Below are 21,172 nucleotides of genomic sequence, written 5' to 3'. Positions count from 1 at the left end.
TGTTGGAAGTGATGTGCCTTAGTCACATATGCAGGAGTAGAATGATGCCTGAAGATAAAAAAGGAGAGTGAGAGAAGTATGAGTACAAATGACATGACTACTATTGGTACAGAGAGAGGATTTTCTCCATTTAGCTCTTGTGAAGTCAGGTGTAGATTTATTAATGGTGGTTTTGTAGTTCTTGCCAGGTCTGTGTAGGCTGTGAATGAAGCTGGAGCTTTTGCTTTGTATCAGTTTAAGATGCTGATTTTATTGTACACTAGTTTGAAAACCAAAGCTTAAATACTGGATGTGAATTTTGAATAGTTGGAAATGAGGCCTTTATTCTGCAATGAATAATTTCTGTAACTTATCAGAGCAAAGTATTTGGATCTGGAATGGGAAACAGTGGTCTGACCATTGTGTTAGCACTGGAGAGAACTGGAGTATTGAATGAGTAGAGAGGAGTCTAGTATTCTGATTGGTAGGTAGACAATTTTCATTAAGTTATTGCTAACAGCAAATACCTCAGCTTCTCTTTGGAGCTGTTACTTAGGAACGTGACTTCAGTGTTGGATTGTAGGGAAATCAAGATTGAAAAATAACAAGTTATGGTGATTTTCATAATTTGGTGAGCTGTAGAAATAGATGGATAGTGCACAGTTTTGAGTGCTTTCAGCCAGATCAAGTCAAAAAGAGGAGATTTTTGTGCAGTCTGATATTCCTCTGGCAAGGTAAACAGTATCAGATGTACACATGCACATGTGCTATGTGCATTGTACCTTGACAGAAGGAAATCACAGCAGGTAATTTGGAAAATTAAGATAGATCATGCTTGTTGTAGCTGCTCCTTGGGATTTGCCTAAAAACAGGTGTCAGGTTTTGGATGCCTTTAAATGGTAGTATATGTCTTCTAGATTTACGGGACATTAGTAGGAATATATTAGCAAGACTTTAGTAAGAATGCAAAAAAAAAAAAAGTGGTAGAATTTTTTGAAGACTGTTAAAAAAAATCTTAGAAATGGAGAAATGAAAATTATAAAACAAAATTCAAAAAGTCAAAAATAAGAAACCCTTTTCCCACTTTTGGTACTATTGTATTATATAGTTTTACAACTTTCATGGGCAGTAGTCACATAAAAGTGTGTGTGTGTGTGTCTGCATGTATGTATACACAATCTTTCCATAAATACTGGTACAATTTCTACACATTCATGCACTGTCCACAGAATTGTGTGAGCGAGGTTTTGTTAGTGATGCTGTACAGGTTAGGAGAGATTGAGAACTGTGTAGCTGTAATAGCACTTCACAAGGTTGAAATGCAGGCCACATGGTATTTTCAACATGTTAAAAACACTTGGGATCAGTAGGATGTTTGTGTATAGGACTATTAACTGTTATAACAATACAGAAGACATATCTGACTGCCAAAGAACAGATTGACCATGCTGTATTAGGATGCAACAGCTTGTGAAAGCAAGCCTCTGCCATAATCCTGTGAGAATGCAGAAAACGATGTCACGAGAGATGAACGTTTCACAGAGAACAATGTCTCACATGCTGATCTGGGGGTGAGAGCCTTTCGTTCTATTGGACACTTTCTAACACCACAACTTATGCAGCAGAGGATGATAAAATCAAAAGCACTTCTCTGGCAGTATGTGAACAACAGACAGAGATATCCTCTTCACAGATGAGATGTTCACTATTGAAGAGTCATTTAACTGCAAAAATGATCAGATATATACTCCATATGGTCACACAACACATGCCATAGCACCCAAGATTCAGAGAGGTAATCAGTGAGAAAGGGATCAAAATCCCAATGGGACTCAGTCCCTGCACACAACAATTGTTGGTGGTGAATGTGTTCGACCACATATCCCCCATCTGATTGGCCACCTGAAAATCCCAATCTGAATTATTGGACTTCAAATTGTGGTGGTTGCAGCTGGAGAGCATAGCTTGCAAGAAATGACATACCAGCATTCCTAACTGAAAGTAGATTTGGAGTGAATGGCAGCGTTTCTGTTGGATGTTGTGCATGCATTGATATGTGACTTCACAGACTTCAGGCATGTGTGAAGTCAAAAGGGGGAAATTTCGAACATTGAGTGCTGCTATATGCACATTATACATGTGGTTTGTATATGCTGAAAGCAGTAAATGATTTACTGATAGAGTCAAATTTTATGCATTGTTCAAGTTATAACAGTGTTTATGACTAGACTAGGTAGTACATTACATACATACATGTATGCACTGCCCAAGTCACATAAGTTGGATTTAACAGTCTTCACCCATTAATTGCATCCTGTTGCATTTACAATATATGTATGCAGTAATGCATTAATGTGCTGTAAAGATTATTTCTGTTACTTTCATTCTTAGAATTTACACACAAATCGAATTTTAATAAGTAATTATTAATGCAACACAATATGACACAGTAAAACAAATTGTTTAATTTGGCCATTTGACCTTCCTTGTGAAAACATTAAGAGATGACTGAATACTGGTTTGTTATTGCTTTTATTGTGACTTAAGTCTCTCAATAACATGGTTGAATGTCATGTATTTGTCCTTGAATTTTTAAGAAGTATGCATGCAAATATTAAAAATATATGATATCCATATGAAAGTGAACACACACTTCTACAGTCATAAAAAAATTGCCCTCCTCCCCCAACACCAGACTTTGCAACAAACTAGTTTGGGTTTCCTACAGTCAGTTGCATGATCATAGCGGACCCTTCACCAGCAGGATAAAGGCGCTATAAAGAGGAAGAAGATGTGAAAGTGAGACTGAGGAAAGCCTATACATGTGCTAAGTAGGTTGTCTGCCTTGCAGAAAACTGCCATTAGATAACATGCAAATAACTCATCTGGGATAAATAAAAAAATTGCCTTTCATCACTTTTTAACCCCTTTCAGGATAATTTGCATAAGTCCGAATTTACATAAGTCAGGAACTGCCTGTATATACGCTACTTGGAAAGAAGTCAACGGACACCATAGTATAAGGAACAAACAACCATGGTGCCCACCTTAATAAGATGTAGGACCTCCTCCTGTTATGATGACTGCAGCAATCAGTGGAAATTGTGGACCATTCTTACTGTAAGCATATAATGAGGTCCTGGACTGACGTAAGGAAGACATCCATTGAACTGACCCGACACTCCATTTCATCCCACAGATATTCAGTAGGTTGAGATCAAGGCTCTGTGGAGCTAGTCAAGTGACGTTCATGTTCCCAAAACCACACAGTTACAGCAGCAGCTTTAGACATGGTGCATTGTTTTGCTGCAAGAGACAATGGTTAGTTCCGTAGAAACGCCACAAAGTAGGAAGCATTGCATTGTCCAGAGTGTTGATACCTCTTGGAGTTCAGTGCTCATGGCAATACTGAACTCCAAGAGGTATCAACACTGAATTCCTACAAACAAAGGTCCTAGATCAAACCAGGAAAAACAGGACCATACCATCACACTGCCACCTCTGAATTTCATAGTTGGTGTTATGCACTCTGGTAAGAGATGTTCACACCAGGCATCTGCCTTACCCACACCCATCCATATGCTCAGTAGAGGGTGTAACATGATTCATCACCAAGGTTCCAAGCTTCCACATCACACTGTACATGATTTGCACCACTGAAGATGATGCTGCATGTTGTCCACTTCAGTTCTGAGTGTTTTGGTGTGCAGATTCATGTTCCAGTCAATGCCCAGAGCTCTGCATTCAACATGTTAGTTTTTACATGTTATCCTTTGTAGCACCCAACAGTTGCATTCAGTGAGTGTGGTGGGTTGCCCACTGTGAGTAGCACTTGCAGTTGACTCCCTATCCTTCCATACCAGAATAGTATCACTGATTATTGACCTGGGATAGCCCAATTTGTCAACAATTTACCATAGAGATAGGCCTGCTTCATGGCATGCTATCACAAAGCCTCTTTCAAAATCTATCAGTTCCCTTCTCACAGCCATTTCACCCGGACAAAGTTGTGCTGACTTGGGAGCATCATATTCCTCCAATTTTTACCAGCTACAAACACGTAACTCATTACGTAGCACATTGCACCTTGTCCATTGACTTCTTTCTGAGCAGTGCACACACATGCATCAAATGAAATAAGCAGTGAAGATATTGTTGTTAGGAAATATTCAGGATATATTTAGTAATAACTGCATATCAGTATTAGAGATTGTGGTACATAATGTGGAAAGGTAGCTGGAATAGATGATATTTAACCAGAATTCTTCATATCATTTATTCTACTTGACCATTTCTGTATCTATTGCAGTGCTCAGATATGGAGGCATAAAAGCTTTGCATTAACTTCATTGCATAATTGATGGTTGAATTCCAGATGATTGGAATAGAGCCTTTATAGTACCCATCTGTAAAATGGAAAATAAAACAATGTGAGAATTACAGAGAAATTTCCCTGTAATTCTTGCATTCAGTAAGTATTCTAGGTAATATTAATGCTAATATATCCAACAAGAGGATAAGAAAAATTGTCAAGTAGAAACTAGATAAAGAACTCTTCAGATTCTGGCCAATTAGGTCTTGTTGTCATCGGATTTTTATGGGATACAGTCAGGAAATTTTGAAATATAAGAATCTGTATTTAAGTTTCTTGCATCCAAAAAAATTGATAAAGTTATAAAGGAAAAAACTTCAAAAACCTACAGTAATATGGTGTAAGAGGATGGTCTGAAAAGTTCTCGGCCTAACAATGAAAAAACAAAATTATAATTTCGAAATTAGTTTTATTTTTCAACATAATCTCCCTTAAGACTAATACATTTATTCCAGCGATGCTCCAGCTCCATTATCCCATGCCTGTAGTGGTTCTAAGTAAGATCTGCAAAATATCCCTCTACAGCTGCAATCACCTCTTGATTCGAAGAAAAACGCTGACCATGAGGAAGAGTTTTAGTTTTGTTTCCCATCCAATGGGAAAAATTAAAGTTAGAGGGAGCCAAATCTAAGGACTAGGGTGGATGTTCCAACAATTCATAGGGCAGATTCTTTAATTTTTCCCATTGCCAAAGCACTTTTGTGGACAGGTGCATTGTCTTGATGAAAGATGAATTCTTTCTTCTGCAATCTGGGCCTTTTCACATGAATTTTTTCGTCTAGTCAGGTTAAAAGATCGGAATAATATTTCCTGGTTATTGTTTTGCCATTTTCAAGATAATTAATAAACAAAATGCCTTTAGCATTCCAAAACACCGATGCAATGACCTTTCCTACTGATGGAACCGACTTTGTCTTCTTTGGCGCTGAAGAACCGTTTCTGTCCACTTTTTTGACCTGTTTGGATTCTGGTGTGTAATGGTGAATCCAAGCCTCATCTATAGTAATAAATTGATGCACAAAATCGGTTTTATTCTTGTTAAAATGCTCCAAGCACTGTTCAGAGATTTTCATGCGAGTGGGTTTTTGATCTCTGTGAGCAAGTGCAGCACCCATCTTGCACAAAGCTTTTTCACATGCAATATTTCATGCAAAACATCCTACACATTCTTTTGAAATGCCTATAGTCTCAGCAATTTTCACACACTTTGACTCGCCGGTCATCCAATACTATATTGTGCACTTGATGAATGATTTCTGGTGTTGTTACACTCTTTGGACGTCCTTCACATGGAGCATCTTTCAAGGCTGGTATGGCCATGTTTAAACTCGGCAGCCCATTTCTTAATTGTCGAAAATGAAGGAGAAGAGTGCCCATAAACTTTTATGAACTTCTAATGAATTTCTTTGGGCGTTAAACCTTCTTTTACAAAGAATTTTATAGCTGCACGCTACTCAATTTTATCCATTTCAAGGGATACAGACAACACTTTTGCTTTAGACAGCTATAAAACAAACTACTTGATAGAATGACTTGCAATTTCACATGAATGCTTATAAAGATGTACCAACTTAGAAAAAAAAAATTCTTGCCAATAGTGTTGCCATCTATGGTTAAGGCTGAGAACTTTTCAGACCACCCTCATAAAATGAACACTATACACAGTAGTATGTAAGTCTTAAGATTGAAAGTGAACAGGAAGATGGACTGATGTAAATCAGGTGTAAAACAAAGCTCCATACCCACTGTTATTCGTCATCTTATGTGGACAGTACTTATAACAATTATACTACCAAATGTTTTTGAGGTTGGTTTTATGTTTTTAGAGGATATCTGAGATACCTTTAAGGAAAAATTAACACCACTATCCAAAACCAACTCAGTGAAAGAAAAGGATAGATAAGCATGGGAACCACAAACTTAGTAACTATCAGTAACTAATTGACAAATTCCTAATATGTATCCTCAGTGGGTGTACAAGATCCTCCTATCAACAATTTTCCTCAAAATTAACCACCCAAATGGCTATATGGATGAAATATACCAAATAATTTATGCTTCATATCCATGTTATTCTAGTAGTAAGTAAATGTTATTTCAGTTTCACTGGACACTTTGCATTCATGTATTAATTGATGTGCAACTATTTGTCAGGATTCCAGTTTTGTCATATCTTAAATATCAGCCTTCTAACGCATTTCTAACAGCATCAAGCCACCTAATCTTGGTCTCTTGTTAGGTCTTTTTCGTAAGGAAGACCGAGGTTTCAAATTTTAACATTATTTTATTTAACTCGCTTTTACAACATATATTTTTGTCATATATGAATTAATATAAAATGCTATAAAAAATAAAATAATAAATGAATACAAAAAATATAAATTCAATAGGATTTAATGAGAAACCCTTTGACATCATCTGCTCATTTTTTTATAATCAAGCATATAGTTTGAAGTACCTGCTCTTAAACAATTATCCAAATGTGAGTCTGTAAGTTGAGATTGATATTTTGATTTCAAATATGCCATATTTGAAAAAACAGGCTCTCGCATTTGTATGTAGTTGCACAATATGAATAAATTTTTAGCAAGCATTTTCTCAGAATAGGAAAAGTATTTCTATCTACTAACTTCCAGAACATTTTGTCATCATGATGAGCTTTTAAAATTATATTGTTTTGTAAATTAATTATTTCCGTTTCCAAGTTTTCTGTATAACAAACACACATACTAAAAAACAGAGTTCTAACAACGTTTAGAAGTGGTGTGAAATGTAGTGAGAATGGTCTCATTGACAACTAGATGACGTCAACAACTCAAACTACTTATGATCAGTGGTCTCTCGTCTTAATAGGCACAAATATAGCAGTTTACAATAATTTCTCTGAGGGCGCACTAAAAATTCACTGTGGGTACCATGACACTCGTGGGTGCTGCATTGCCGACTGTGGTCTAGGTAGTTTGATGCATATGCACCTGTTATAAAATTCACCATCCACATAGGGTTGACTTGTGCATATTTGCTTATAGTTTATAATCTCTTTCATTCTCTCTCATTGTTTTCTTACATACATATTTATATAATACTGACATCTTCAATATTATTTAATTCATAAATTTTAATCTATCTTATATTAGCACTGAACTAACTTATGAAATTCAATAAAATCTCATTTTTTATCCTGTTCAATCAATTCATCAGATTACAGTCATGCACAGTGAAACCAAACCACTCTGTGTTTTGGAGGCTTTGTTGTGGCCATGTTAGGCATGCTCCCTACAACATAATTATTCTGTTTGGATACCGGTGCCTCCTTCATTGAAGGGTACAGCAGTAAAGCAGTTTTACATAGGCCAGTTGCTGATAGTACATGGAGCTGACTGAACCTGAATCTAACATTTTGGAAGACTTCCCAAGTTGCTATACTTGGATTCCATCCAGGCACATCTTGGGAGATAATTGCTCTTTACTCAGCAATGTTGTTCCTGGAGAGAGAATATGAGTAAAACTGCTGCAGGAAGCACTGTCAAGGCCACTGCTAGATTGAAATCTAGCACTCCCTGTGTGTGAATGGTGTCAACAAGTCCTTCACTCCTACTGAATACCTCACTCTATAATTTTCCTTTCCCAATATTCTATTACCATGAAAAAAAAAAAAAAAACAGTGTCACTCTAGTTAACTACAAAAAATATCAAAAATACAACAAATAAAATAATAAAATACACCCCAAAATATTCAACAAATCAACATAACTGCATGTTTAAAAAAAAAAATTTTTTTTTAAATCGCCAACAACCAGGCCTTACTACTCATATTACCACCACCGCAAACATCCAAACCTAATCTTTTATTCATAACTGAACCTCAACAGCATCTTCCACAACTACAGCCCACTATTTTCTACATTACATCATGCATTTGCTGTCCTGATTGGTTAAGCAATTAGCATATCCCCTCTCTAACTGAGGCTGTGGGTATGAATGTATTGGGGGTCTGAAATGGCTTGGCAAAGTTCTGTGTTGTCTCTAGATATGGGAGTGGGTGGGGGGAAAGACTTTCCTACCCATGGTACTAATGTACTATCAGTTTTACAACCTTTCACGAGTGAAAGTCGCATAAAAAAATAAATATAAAAAAGTATGATTCTTTCCACAGGAAGCATGAAACTTGCACTTTTGTCAGGTCTGATAACCTTGCTACATTTTGTTGACTTCATTTACTGCCTTTATTGCTCTTCCAATTCATATCTATTCTGACCTTTTTTGATTATCCATCTCTGAAAGTTGATCACAATAGTCTAATTATCCAAACTGTGAGATAATCTTCCTTAGATATTTCAACATCCATAATTCCAACTGGCTCCCTTTCTCTAACTTCAACCAAGCTGGAGGAGAAGCTGAATTGTCTGCTGTCAATAATGATCTTATGCAGATCATTCTTTCTCCAAAAACACTGCTGATGTTGGCAGCACTGACGTAACCTTGCCCATATTTATTTTTCCACATGCTGTCTTCTAAGCTAGTCTCAACTTCATATCACAATGCAGTGGAATATGGTGGGATGACCTTTAGGATATCTGTGGCTGTTTTCAACAGTCTGATTATTGCTTTCATTCTTCTTATACAGTACTTGCTCCAATTTAGTGACTAAAATTATTCCTGAGGTGAGTGCCTTGGTTTTCCAACAAAGGTTCCAAATTAGACCAAAATAAAAAGACATCATACACTCGGTGGCTCAAGTTTAAAACACCAGCTGCTCACTAAGCTTACACTAGCAATTGCCAGAAAAAATATAAATAAATAAACAAAATTGAAAGACCAAGTGTGCTAAGTTTGCCTCTTACTTGAATGGCAGTCAAACATTCTGGTCCTTATCCAAGGCTGCTGGCAAAACTTCTGCCCTACACTGTTTTTACCCACTCTTTCACATTATGGTGGAACAATAGTAACATCTCCTGAAGATAAGGCAGACTATCACTCTCCTCTTCTAAATATCTTTCAGATGACCAAGGCAAATCTCCCACATTCCACACCACAGTATGTGACCTCTGATCTTTCATCAGAAGGGAATCAGAAAAAATACTCAGTAGCCTTGATACTAATAATTCTCCTAGTCCAGGTATTATCCCTCCACTTGTACTTAATGCTTATGCTTGTGCTCCAGAACTAACACCCATTCTCTATTGCCTTTCTCATCATCCTCACCTCAGTAAGTACTCTCAAAAGTGATGGAGAAAAGGTCAGCAACAACTAGCTTCTTCACTGCCTAGAGACTTATCAGTTAGTTAGCAATCACCAATTCTCCTATTCTTGTTCTTATGCAGTTCTCTTTACTAATCTTGCGTATCTTTGAACACAGGCCACGAAAAGATTTGGAGAACCTCACATGATCATTCTTCATAATCCAATTATTTAATCAAGTCTTGCATCATGGCCTTCTTACTGAACTGAATCTTATGCTCTCTCTCTCTCTCTCCCCCCCCTCCCCTACCCTTTGTTAGAAGATCGTCAGCTTCCTCTCTGGTCACTTATTACACGTGATGGTGGATGCTTCCCTTACATCTGATTTTTCTATCATTGCCAGGGTACCCTAAGGTGCTGTGCTTTCACTTACCCCCCCCCCCTTTACATTAGTGGTTTCTCACTGATGTGCAGTTCTATTTGTTGCTTTGCTGATGACAGTACACTCCATTCTTCTTTCATTTACAAAACTTTGTAGTGCTATAATAATTCAAGCTTCAAGATCTTCTATTACTAATACCTTAAACACTGATCTTGTAGCTATTCACAAGTGATGGGATGAAGATAATTAGGGAATTTTAATGTTACCAAAACACGGTCCTATTTCCTGGAAGAAAGATCTTGTTTCACTCTCTCGCTTTTGATAATATTCTGCTCGCTAACCAAGATCAGTTGTTTTACTCAGTTGACACTCACATCTAGCATATCCTGGCATAAATACATCACATTAATAGCTTTTTCAGCCTCCATAAAGCTTGGTATTCTAAGCATTACTTTATTAATTTTAACACTATAAATTCCAAATCCATTCAACCTTAGAATATTGTTCTTGCATCTAAGATGGTGCACCAAAAACTTCCCTCAGAAATGCTTTGATTATACATGAAAGAGAGCGATTCACTTTATAGATGCACTTAACACACTCTCTCTCGACGATATCCTCTGATCACTTTCCCACAGATACTGTTTCTGCATTATGTCTTTCCTGTAGGTATTTCCATGGAGTCTGCTCTACTGAACTGGCCACCATTCCTTACATTCCTCTAATCACATACAATAGGCAAATGCTGATCATCATCCATATATGGCAGCTTATCCTCTTCCTTTTGAACAGTCATTTCCCTACTATTTTTATTATTATTAAGAGAGACCTTCAGGGAGTCAAGACTCATCGAGGGAGGCCACATATTACACATACCAGCTATCATACTTATTCTTGAATTCATTCACACTGCTTGCACTCACAACATCCAATGACAATCTATTCCAATCACACACCACCCTCTGAGAGAAAAATTTATCCCTCACACCCTTCTTGGCGACCTTCATTCTCACCTTCCAAGGATGCCCTCCCGTTCTTTCCCCACCCTTCATAAATTGAGTTGTATTTGCAATCTTTGCCACATGGTCCCTAAACTTCAACTTTCTATCTATTAACACTCCAAGATCCCTAGCCTCATCAGTTTTTTCTAGCATAATCCCACCAATATAATACGACATTGGATATCTAATCATGCCGAAGTGAATGACTTTACATTTACTCACATTGAACTGACACTCATTTTCCCATGCCCATAATTCCAACCTATTCAAATCATTCTGTAAGTAGCATTCCTGATTACCCTACCTATCTTGGCATCATCAGCAAATAGCTGTATGTCCTTGTCAGATCCTTCCCAATATCATTAATATACAGATTGAATAACATTGGACCATGCATTGATCCTTGAGGTACACCTCTTGTTACCTTAAACCTTGCAATTTTCTCCAACAGAAACATGAACAGATTCCTTTCTTTTCTCTGATCACTTGCCTGTACATGGCATTGTCATATTTTAGTTGTAAGAATGAGTAATGGTGGTTATTAAAAAAAAAAAAAAAAAAATACCAGCCTGAGTGGCCAAATGACAAGAATATCTGCTCTCCAGCCAACACATTGGATTTCTATCCTGCAATAGCATGGATATTTGTAAATATGGGAATGTAGATACCACTTTACCAGTCTACCATTTCATGGTCTTCCTCCTGACATTTGTGATTAGATTGTCTGCTTACTTTTATCAGAGTTTTCCATGAATGCTAGAATATTGCAAGACTTTGGGCTTTCACCTACATCCCTCCTAACATTGTTGGCCTACTTTTTCAAAGTCAAATCCTATCTACAGTTTTACTGAGGCCTGCACTCTCCATTTCACTTCTTCATTTGGGAAAAACATTGTGGTACTGAAATGATTCAACCTTGGCTCAATGATTATAATTAACTGATTACTCAATTACTAATTACTGATTACTCGATGTACTGTATGCGACGTTTGAAAAAAATATCGTTCGACTAATAGTGTAAAAAACATGCCTTGAAGTGGACATCCATGTGCCACTTGATGCTAACAGGACAGAAAACTAGATGATCCTGCAAAAGCCATGTTCCGTTCAGCATCCAAACAACTTAATGCTGCATGGTCGAACTACAGAGTGAAGGTTAGTGACTGTACAGTATGAAATGAAATCAGCTAAATGGTCAAGGATTTCACTTTTGCAAAGCTAAAACAAAACCTTTTTTTACAAAGCAACACAAGAAAAAGTGCATTTCCAGTGGTGTAAAAATCATGTAAATTGGGAATTTGATGACTGAAAAAAAGTCATTTTTAGTTACAAATCTCGAATTTGCCTTGGAACCGGTGATGATAATGATACCTTTGTATGGAGAAGAGTTGGTGGAAAGTTCTTCGATGAGTGCATTAATGCGAGGCTAAATTTTCACCCTCATTTACTGTTTGGGGTTGCATGACATCACAAGTTGTTGGAAAACTATGTATTGTATTATGTACAGTCAACTCTGAAGTCTACAAAAAGATTTTAGAGCAATTTAGGTTCCTGGTATCCAAGAATGGTTCCAGGATTCCAATGACTTAATTTTTCAAGATGAGAATGCATCTCATCACTGCAGCAGACGAATCAAGAACTATCTGCAAAAACCATGGAAGCACTCCACTTAAAACTGACTTGACCTTTGAATAGCATGGATCTTAATCCAATCTAAAATGTTTGGAATATTTTAAAGCAAAAAATCAACACCAAAAAGTCCACAAATGGTGTCAAATTACATCAAGCAATTCGGGAGGCTGGAGTGAAATTCTGCCAACCAATTGTCAAAAGCTTATTGAATCCATGCCACGATGGATGAAAGCAATCATTTGGGCTAAAGGAGCAATAACAAAATACTGAGTTCGGTGATCAGATATATATTTCCTGATCAAAGAATGATCTCATACTTTTTTCTTCAGGGTTTGGTGTCATCTAATTTCTGGATAAAAGTAACTATAAAATATTTTTTGAAATAAATTTTCTTTGTTAATTGTATTTATATTCATGACTGTTCGAAGTGGTCAAAATTTATGTATTGAGGAAAATAAATCCTAATATATATACAATGTTCATGTTACAGTCGTTGATTGGATACTTTTTGCTAGGAGTTGTAAGCATTACTTATTGAGCCAACCTGCTCGTTTTCTTTCTTAATTTTATCTACCTCTTCTTTGTTTGGAACAGCCATACCATTTTCCCAATGAATTAAATCCTCATACTATTTTTCTCAATGAATACAATCCTCAGCTTTTTCAGATTCCTTCTTCCTCTCTAATCACTTGCTGCACATGGCACTGTAGTAATATAGGATCTCTCTTGTATGGGGCTGGGGGAGGGAATTTATATCACCCTACTTCCTTATTGAAGATGTTTGAAATGGCTTGTAAAAGTTGTATGGGAATATTGTAACTTCTTCCTCTCTACAAGTGAACCTTCTCGTAAAAGGAATTAGAGATGATAAAGGTGTCATGAAAACTGGAGTAAAATATATCCTTGATGTATGGAGTAATTATTCAAAAAATTGCTAAATGAAACAATCAGTGACAGCACAGGAGTAAAAAAGTACACTCATCAGGCATGCAATCAGGAATACAAATTCATACTTGAAGTAGAAAAGCCATCAAAAGCTTGAAATGTGGAAAGGCAGTGGGAGTAGATGATATTTGACCAGAATCTTACAGTGACTGCACTGCATAGTTCAGAAGGCCTGGACAGAGGGACGAATTCCATATGATTGGAGTAGCTCTCATAGTTCCCATATATAAAAAGGGAAATAAAACTCAATGTGAGAATTAGAGGTATTTCTCTACTGAGTGTTCCTGGTAAGATTTAGTCAGTATACTGAGAAACGGTTGAGAAGGATTGTGAAAGAGAAGCTTGGTGAAGAACAAGCTGGATTCAGGCCAAATAGAGGCTGTCAGGATCAGATTTTCACTTTACGACAGGTGGTTGAGAAATCATGGGAATATAACAAAGATCTGTATTTAAGTTTTGTAGATCTGGAAAATGCATATGACAAGGTGCCAAGAGAGAGAAGCCATTCCAAATCCTATAGTTGTATGTTGTCAATTGTATCAAGCAATACTTAGTCTTTATTTGAGTTGTAAGTCAGCAGTTAGAATTGAAGGAAGTACAGGAAGATGGTTTAATGTTAAATCTGGGTGTCAGACAAGTATGTGCATTATCCCCTCTGTTATTCATTATCAATATGGATCACATTATGAAGGAAAGTGGTATTAAATCTGATATATAAATTGGAGATGTTAATGTCAGCTCTTTGCTTTATGTGGATGATGTTATACTTCTAAATAAATCTGCTACAAGTCTGCAAGATTCTCTTACTAAATTGAATAACTGTTGTAATAGATATGGTATGAAGGTCAGCAATAACAAGACAAAGACAGTGAAAATAGGCAGAAGCATTGAAAATATCAACTGCATTGTGAATGGAGAACCTAGAGAACATTTAGTAAAATATTTCAGCTACTTAAGCATGAATTTTTAATGAAGATGGTAAATTAAATATGGAAATAGACAACAGAATCAACAAAGCTGGTATGATAGGAAGACAATTGATTAAATTTATATGGAATAAGAGAGAAATTAGTGAAAACTCTAAATTAGCTGTGCGAAAGATAGTGTTCAAACCCATTTTTAACTTATGGATCTGAGAGAGAAATAAAACAGTTGACCAAAGACTATAGACCACAGATACGAGAGTCCTGAGAAAGATTAGGGACGTGAACAGATGACATCAATGGCAATATCATATTTAAAATGAGGATATTAGGAAAGAACTTGATATTGTTAGCATCCAGGGATGTATTAGCAGTGCTAATCTCAGGTGGTATGGTCATTTAAAACAGAATGAGAGAGGAAAGATTAATAAAACTAGTGTTCTCTGCCAGGTTTACAGGAAAATGACCCTAAAAAGTGGTTTATAAGACAGAAATATAATATCTGATAATGTTGGAGTCTTGACAGATAACAAATTAATTTGGAGGAAAATTGATGATAGGAAGTTAGTAATGATGTAAACTTTTCATGTAGTACTATCATAATCTCCTGTACATTCCTTGAGGGTACATGTCAGGAATTTGATGATGATGTTTTCCTCACATTAAATTTAAATCATGCCTTTCTATCCACTCTTCCAGTCTTTGAAAATCATCCTATTAAAAATGAAGTAATCCAAATCTTCACTTCTCTGAATATCTGAACCTAAATTATTTATGTATATAATAAACAAAAAGGATCCTAACACTGATCCCTGTGTTGCCTTGCTCTTTACCACCTAGCTATTAAATGACTCTTGTAAACAATACTTCCTTTTGTTTGTCTCTCTCTCTCTCAGAGGTTTAGCAATGCTTTAGCACTAGCAATTTACCAGTGTGTCAGTAACAGGACATTTTACCATTTATCAAAATTGTTACACTTTAAAATGCGCTTAGCTACGAATTTGCCAAGGGTGCTAAAAGCTTAGTTGTACTGCTGGTCTCGCTCATTGTCATTCAATATCCTCCTCATCTTACTACTCATCAAAACCAATTTGGCACATTTTAATTTAGTAATGTTCTTTTGTGGAACACTTTACTGAAATCCCAATATATATATATGAAAGCATTTTAGAGTTATTTTAGTATTTCTAGCTATCTTGAATTGAAATTTTACTTTGTCCTTCTGTGTGACATCGTGTAGATTGCAGTAATAGGACCAGCTGCTGTTTTCATCTCTCATTTTCTCCAATTTTTTTTTTTTTTTTTTCTTACTTGACTATTTACCACTATCAATGGGATTCTACACCCCACTTCACCATGGTATGTGAGTCATCCAGAAATGAGTGGGAGGATTCCTTGCAATGTTCATGCACTGCTTATGCAAAGTGGAGGTAGTAGAACCAACTGATGAGGAGAATTGTCTGCAAGATTTTCAGTTTCACAGTAAGTCTCCTTCTGTATAGTCTAGGGACAGTCCAAAGCATGCTGATATATGATGGCCCACCTCTGAGTGCAGTTATTGCTTTCCAGATAGTGGGCATCCATTCATTTCATGGGGACCCCCGATGTTAAAATAAACTCCCTTTTAAATGTGGATCCTTCATTCTCTCAAGTTTACAGGGCCTTCAACAAGCCCCAACCAAGAACATAAACCATACACATCAGCAGGCACAAAGAGTAAGAAACAATAAACATTGAAAGCAATAACTAAACACACCTTCATTTCATTTTTTACATTCATTGGTTGAATAAATTTGACATTCCTCACCCTCCAACATTAATGAAGGAAGGCTGTCTAATGCCTCATCAGGCTCTACCCCCTCCCCCCAAATCTTTCTGTACTGCCAGTTATGCCAATATGGATGATGGTGAAGATGATGGATGTTATGAAACAAAAGACCAAGAACACTCCAAAGCATGTTAATGGTTGAAGAATGAGGAAAAGGGTTAAAAGATTAAGAGAAGTAGAGTATTCCTATCACGAGATAGAGAGAAAAAAAGCATAGCATAGCACCATCTAGTAGAAACTCTCCTACATTGAAAAGGCAGCAGTAAAAAATGTCTGAAGGAATAATAACATGCATGAGTGTCTGAGCTTCTTACAATTAGATCATCCTTGAACACTATGATTTATTCTGTTTTTACTAGCACAGATTAACTTAAAAAAATGAACATGGTCCGGCTCTTGCGTAGATATGCTGCATAAACAATTTTGATTCTGAAACAGAATTGGCACAAAATTGCTTACCAGATACTCTCAAATACTCTCAAGAAGAGTTTTGCTTAAAACTTTGGCAGTATCTTTTTAATTTCCAAAATTTTCCTAATCAGCAAAGCATAAAAAGACAGTCTGAAAGTTTACAGTGGAATGATCCAGAAAGAACAAAAAACTGCTTTACTTTGTCTCAATTGTTGTAAACCAGATAACATCCACTATGCAGTAGTCATATATCTGTCACCATATTAGTGGATCAACTAATGGATGTGAATCTACCAGCACTATTCTTGTGTAGAGGCGTAAGTGCTGTGAGAACATTATGTTGGAGGTTTAATGGATCTTTTACAACACTCAAAAAGAATTAAAATAGAATTTAATACTTCCTATATTTCGTCCTAGTCACTAGGACATCTACGAGGATTACAAAAACAATTAATGTAACATGCACACAAAAACTTACAATACTAAGCCCAACCACGTGGGTGACACTAAAGTCCTATCTAGGTGGAGCGCCCTCTAAGGGCGGTAGTAGGTGGCCTGGAATGTAAGATGGGACCTCTGGTGATAACTGTTTCCCAAATCTTCAGAAGCTTAATGCAACCGTATTTATTAAGATTTGGTTGGTTTCTGAGAGCTGCTGCTGCTGCTTCTAAGAAAAGTCTCTCTTTCTTGAATTTGCTGTGGTGGAGCATGGTAGTTTTCTTCTATGATACTCTGTGGGTGGTGTCCAAAACATGGTCAGCCAAGCCTGAATGGCCATAGTTGTGTTTAACGATGTACGACTTGTGTTCCTCCAGGCGGATGGATGCTGATCTGCCTGTCTGTCCAAAGTATGCAAGCTTACAGGAACAGGGTACTTTGTAAACTCCAGGCAGAGAGAGAGAGAGGAGGGAGCTGATCTTTCGTAGAACAGATAAGGGTAGCAAGTTTGCGGTAGGGCTTATATGCTGTGTGTAGGTTATACTTTTTTAGTATCTTGGCTATTTTTTCCGAAGTGCCACGGATGTAGGGTATGGTGATGGCATTTTTAAAATCTTGTTGACGAGAGGGATGGTGAATGGGGAAGGAATTGATTATTTTTTTGATACTGTGTTCGCTGTAGCCATTGGAGAGGAAAGTTCTGTGTATGTAGTTAAGCTCAGTAGTGAGGGCGGTTCCACTGGAACAAAGAACAGTGGGTCAATTTTAAGTACTAAGTAAATTAGCTTCTATGCTTCAAATCACAACTAATGACTCTAGTATCACTATAAAACAATCCCTTAATTAAATCACTGTTACAATCTTCTTATTTCTAGCTAAAACAAAGGAAAAATCTTACTTTAAACAGATGTCTGGTCTTTTCTGAATGATCCCTGAAATCACTTTCCTTCTATTACCGTCTGACTTTAGTACTGCACTTGGATATCATCTCCGGGATTTTGTGAGATCTCCTCTTAATATCGGTGAACATTTGGATCTTGGCGACATGAAAACTCTGCATCTAATTTCTTCTAAAACCATTTTTCTTAGTCACGTCGCTTTCTCGGCGATTTTCTATCTGGAATGCAGGTCTCCAATGGCGATTACAAATTATCTCCCACGATCTTAGCAAAACTCCGCTGCCGTAGCTTACATCGTAACTTCAGGTCAGAACCCCATGTGACTTCGAAACTTGTTGCTGACCCGGGAACGGGACCAGATGAACTCAAACGCCACGAACTTCCCTGCCAGGAACCAAACTGAATCGCTGCACTGAACTCTTTTCTCGCCATCGCAACCCTATATTTATCTGCTCCGATGACCTTGGGATTCGCTTACGTCATTGTCCTCCTGGGTACTACAATGGTCTGCACACGCCACCCTTCTCTGTTGTTGCGTTCAGACAGGAAATCCCCACGCACTGTTGAACCTCGAGATTGCAGTTGCTCCAGGTCATTTGTTAATATCTTAATCCATCTGGAATTACTGGTGACTAAGAGGTTTCTTTAGACACAATTAAATTTACACTTATTTTTCGGTTCTTTTACAAAACCCTTTGAGGTGACAATATTCAGTAATATACAAAAAAATTATTTCCAAATTAAAAATATGAAAATTTCTCTATTTACCCATGAGTATTGAAAGTTTATTTTTCACTTGGTTAGAGTATAATAAATTTAGTTTAATCCTTTATCCAAGTGTGAGCAAACAAAGTTTGCGCCTGAAAGTATCTTCAGGACTGGGGTAAGGTGGTACAACACCATGGCACTCCTTGCAAAGGTGGAACAAGCTACCAACACTCCTATCTCAGTATCTCCCATAATGCAAAACACATCTCCTTGCGGATATGTCTAATCTTATGCATTAAGGGAAGGGTCACTTCCCTTAATCTCAGATTGACTGTTCACTTCTGAACTCCAATCTATTTGACAATCAACCGGGTTATTTTGAGACACTTCATTAACTCCATCAGTCAGCGCGACATTACTTTTCTTCTGCATTCTTTCTTCATGAGATTTCTCATTTTTATTTCTACTTTTATGGTTCCCTCTACCAAACCGTTTATTTCCCATTAGGAACATCTCATTTCTGGAAAAGCCATACGAGAACTTATATCTCTCTCTAGGAAGTTAGTTCCTAATATCTGAACGTGTGAGCGAGATGTCCTGGGGAGGACCAATAACTCTTTCGAAACACACACATTAAACTCAGGAAAGTATAACTTTACTCTAACCTTCTTGGTCGCATAAACATTGGATGTCAATATCCCCGATAATCTGATCGGTCTCTTTAAATTAGAAATGCCTCGCCATACAATGTATTTTATTTCTTGAAAATAATCTCCTGTTATGACAGAGGTCTGGGAACCCGTATCTAACAATACATCACAAAGCGAGCCTTGTATCTTTCCCTTAATTATCATTTTTGACTTTCTTTGCTGTTCATAATTCCTTTGTCCTCTACTCCATGGTTTACCTTCATATTTATCAGGAGTGTGCTCAAGCCTCGACTCATTTCTATTATTTCTCATAGAGGGTCTCCTGTTACTAAAACAGTTGTGAGCAATGTGCCCAATCTTATTGCAACTGAAACATCTAGGAGGCTCCCTTCTGTCTCCTTGTTCATTACTCCTCCTTGATTGAGGTAGAGATACTTCGGAGGGCTTTGCTGTTACTGCCGCCAACTTCTGCATAACAGCATCAAGACGGTCCATCATCAGCTGTTGTAGCCTTTCGACTTCTTGTCTTATCATCTCATTAGTCCTCTCTGTTTCAGGTATAGTTGATTCCGAGGTCTTTTCTGTTACTGCCGCCAGTTGTTTCAGTTCAGTATCAAGACGGTCCACTAAGGGTTGTTGTAGCCGTTCAACTAATTGTTTTATTATAAAACGTACTTCTATGTTTGTTAGCCTTACTTGTTTTGGGATGTTCAGTTCATTTTCAGTCACTTGATTAGTGTTGACTGACCTTTCTCTTTCTCCCTCACTATCCTTTTGATCTTTAGCAGTCCTGCTCTTACATGTGCTTGATTCCCTTTCATTCTTAATTTCGTAATCGGAATTATTTGCTTCTTTAATCACGTTGATGTAACTGGCAGTACGTGTAGGACGAATGTCTCCAAGCATCTGTTCCTTTTCCTTCATGGCAATGAAACATTCTTCAAGATTTGTGATTTTTTTCTTATAAGCAGTCTCCTTCAACTCTTGTTTCACTCCTAACCTAAACTGATGAAACACTGTCCAGTCGAGGTGAGGTTTATCCTTATTAGTGACGCTCAGACTGTTGGCAATGGTCAGTAATCTATTGTAGTACTCAGTCATGTTCTCCTTATCTTTTTGAGTACTACTTTGTAATTTTCAGATATTGGGGCCCAAACTTGTTACCCTTGAGAACTGGGAGATTAAGGTCTCTTTAAACTTGGAGTATTCCAAGGTATCTTTCAAAATAGGTGAAGAGTACAGAAAACTCTTGGCCTTTCCAATTAGTTTACTTCTTAGCAATATAAGAAGTTGGAAGTCTGTCCATCTACCATATACATAGGTGATATTAGCAAATCCAAACTGTCCGATTACTTAGCACAAATATATGGATGAATGCCCTATATCTTCCTCAATTAATGCACATACAACACATCGATTTCAAACTAACCTTAAACTAATGACAGAAGTGTAGAATTACAGATACTACCTGTAATTCTACACTTCTATAACTACAAAGATCGTTAGAGGAATAAGTACTAAAGTCCTAAAATCTGTCTTAACAAGTTCGGTCCACAGGAAATTTTACACTGTAGCTCACTCTGGCCTAAGAATTACACAATACAATAAGAAATAAAGCTTTATGTTACCAACCAGATGAATTCATTAGGAGATACTTCTCATCGTGTCTTCTTGTAAGTTTCTTTCCGGTCATCACGCTATTCATCGAGCTGTTGTTCCTTGCCTTGACTTCTTGGTGATTTCAATTATGGATCACTTTACCTTATGTCCAAGAATCTGTCTGGTAGAAGGGTATGGCTGGAGCTATACGAAGTTTCACCATA

General features: G+C 37.0%; 1 protein-coding gene across 2 annotated transcripts in view; it reads left to right on the top strand.

Annotated features, from left to right (window-relative positions):
• Hcf (Host cell factor) overlaps positions 1 to 21,172 on the top strand; it is a 502,792-nt gene that overhangs the window by 418,595 nt on the left and 63,025 nt on the right. The gene's annotated exons all lie outside the window — the stretch shown is intronic.

Source organism: Typopeltis vanoorti, chromosome 3 (genome assembly GCF_054136105.1).
Source record: "Typopeltis vanoorti isolate ZY-2024b chromosome 3, IOZ_Tvanoo_1.0, whole genome shotgun sequence".
Lineage (NCBI taxonomy): Eukaryota > Metazoa > Arthropoda > Arachnida > Uropygi > Thelyphonidae > Typopeltis > Typopeltis vanoorti.
This window is presented reverse-complemented; position numbering and strand designations above follow the sequence as displayed.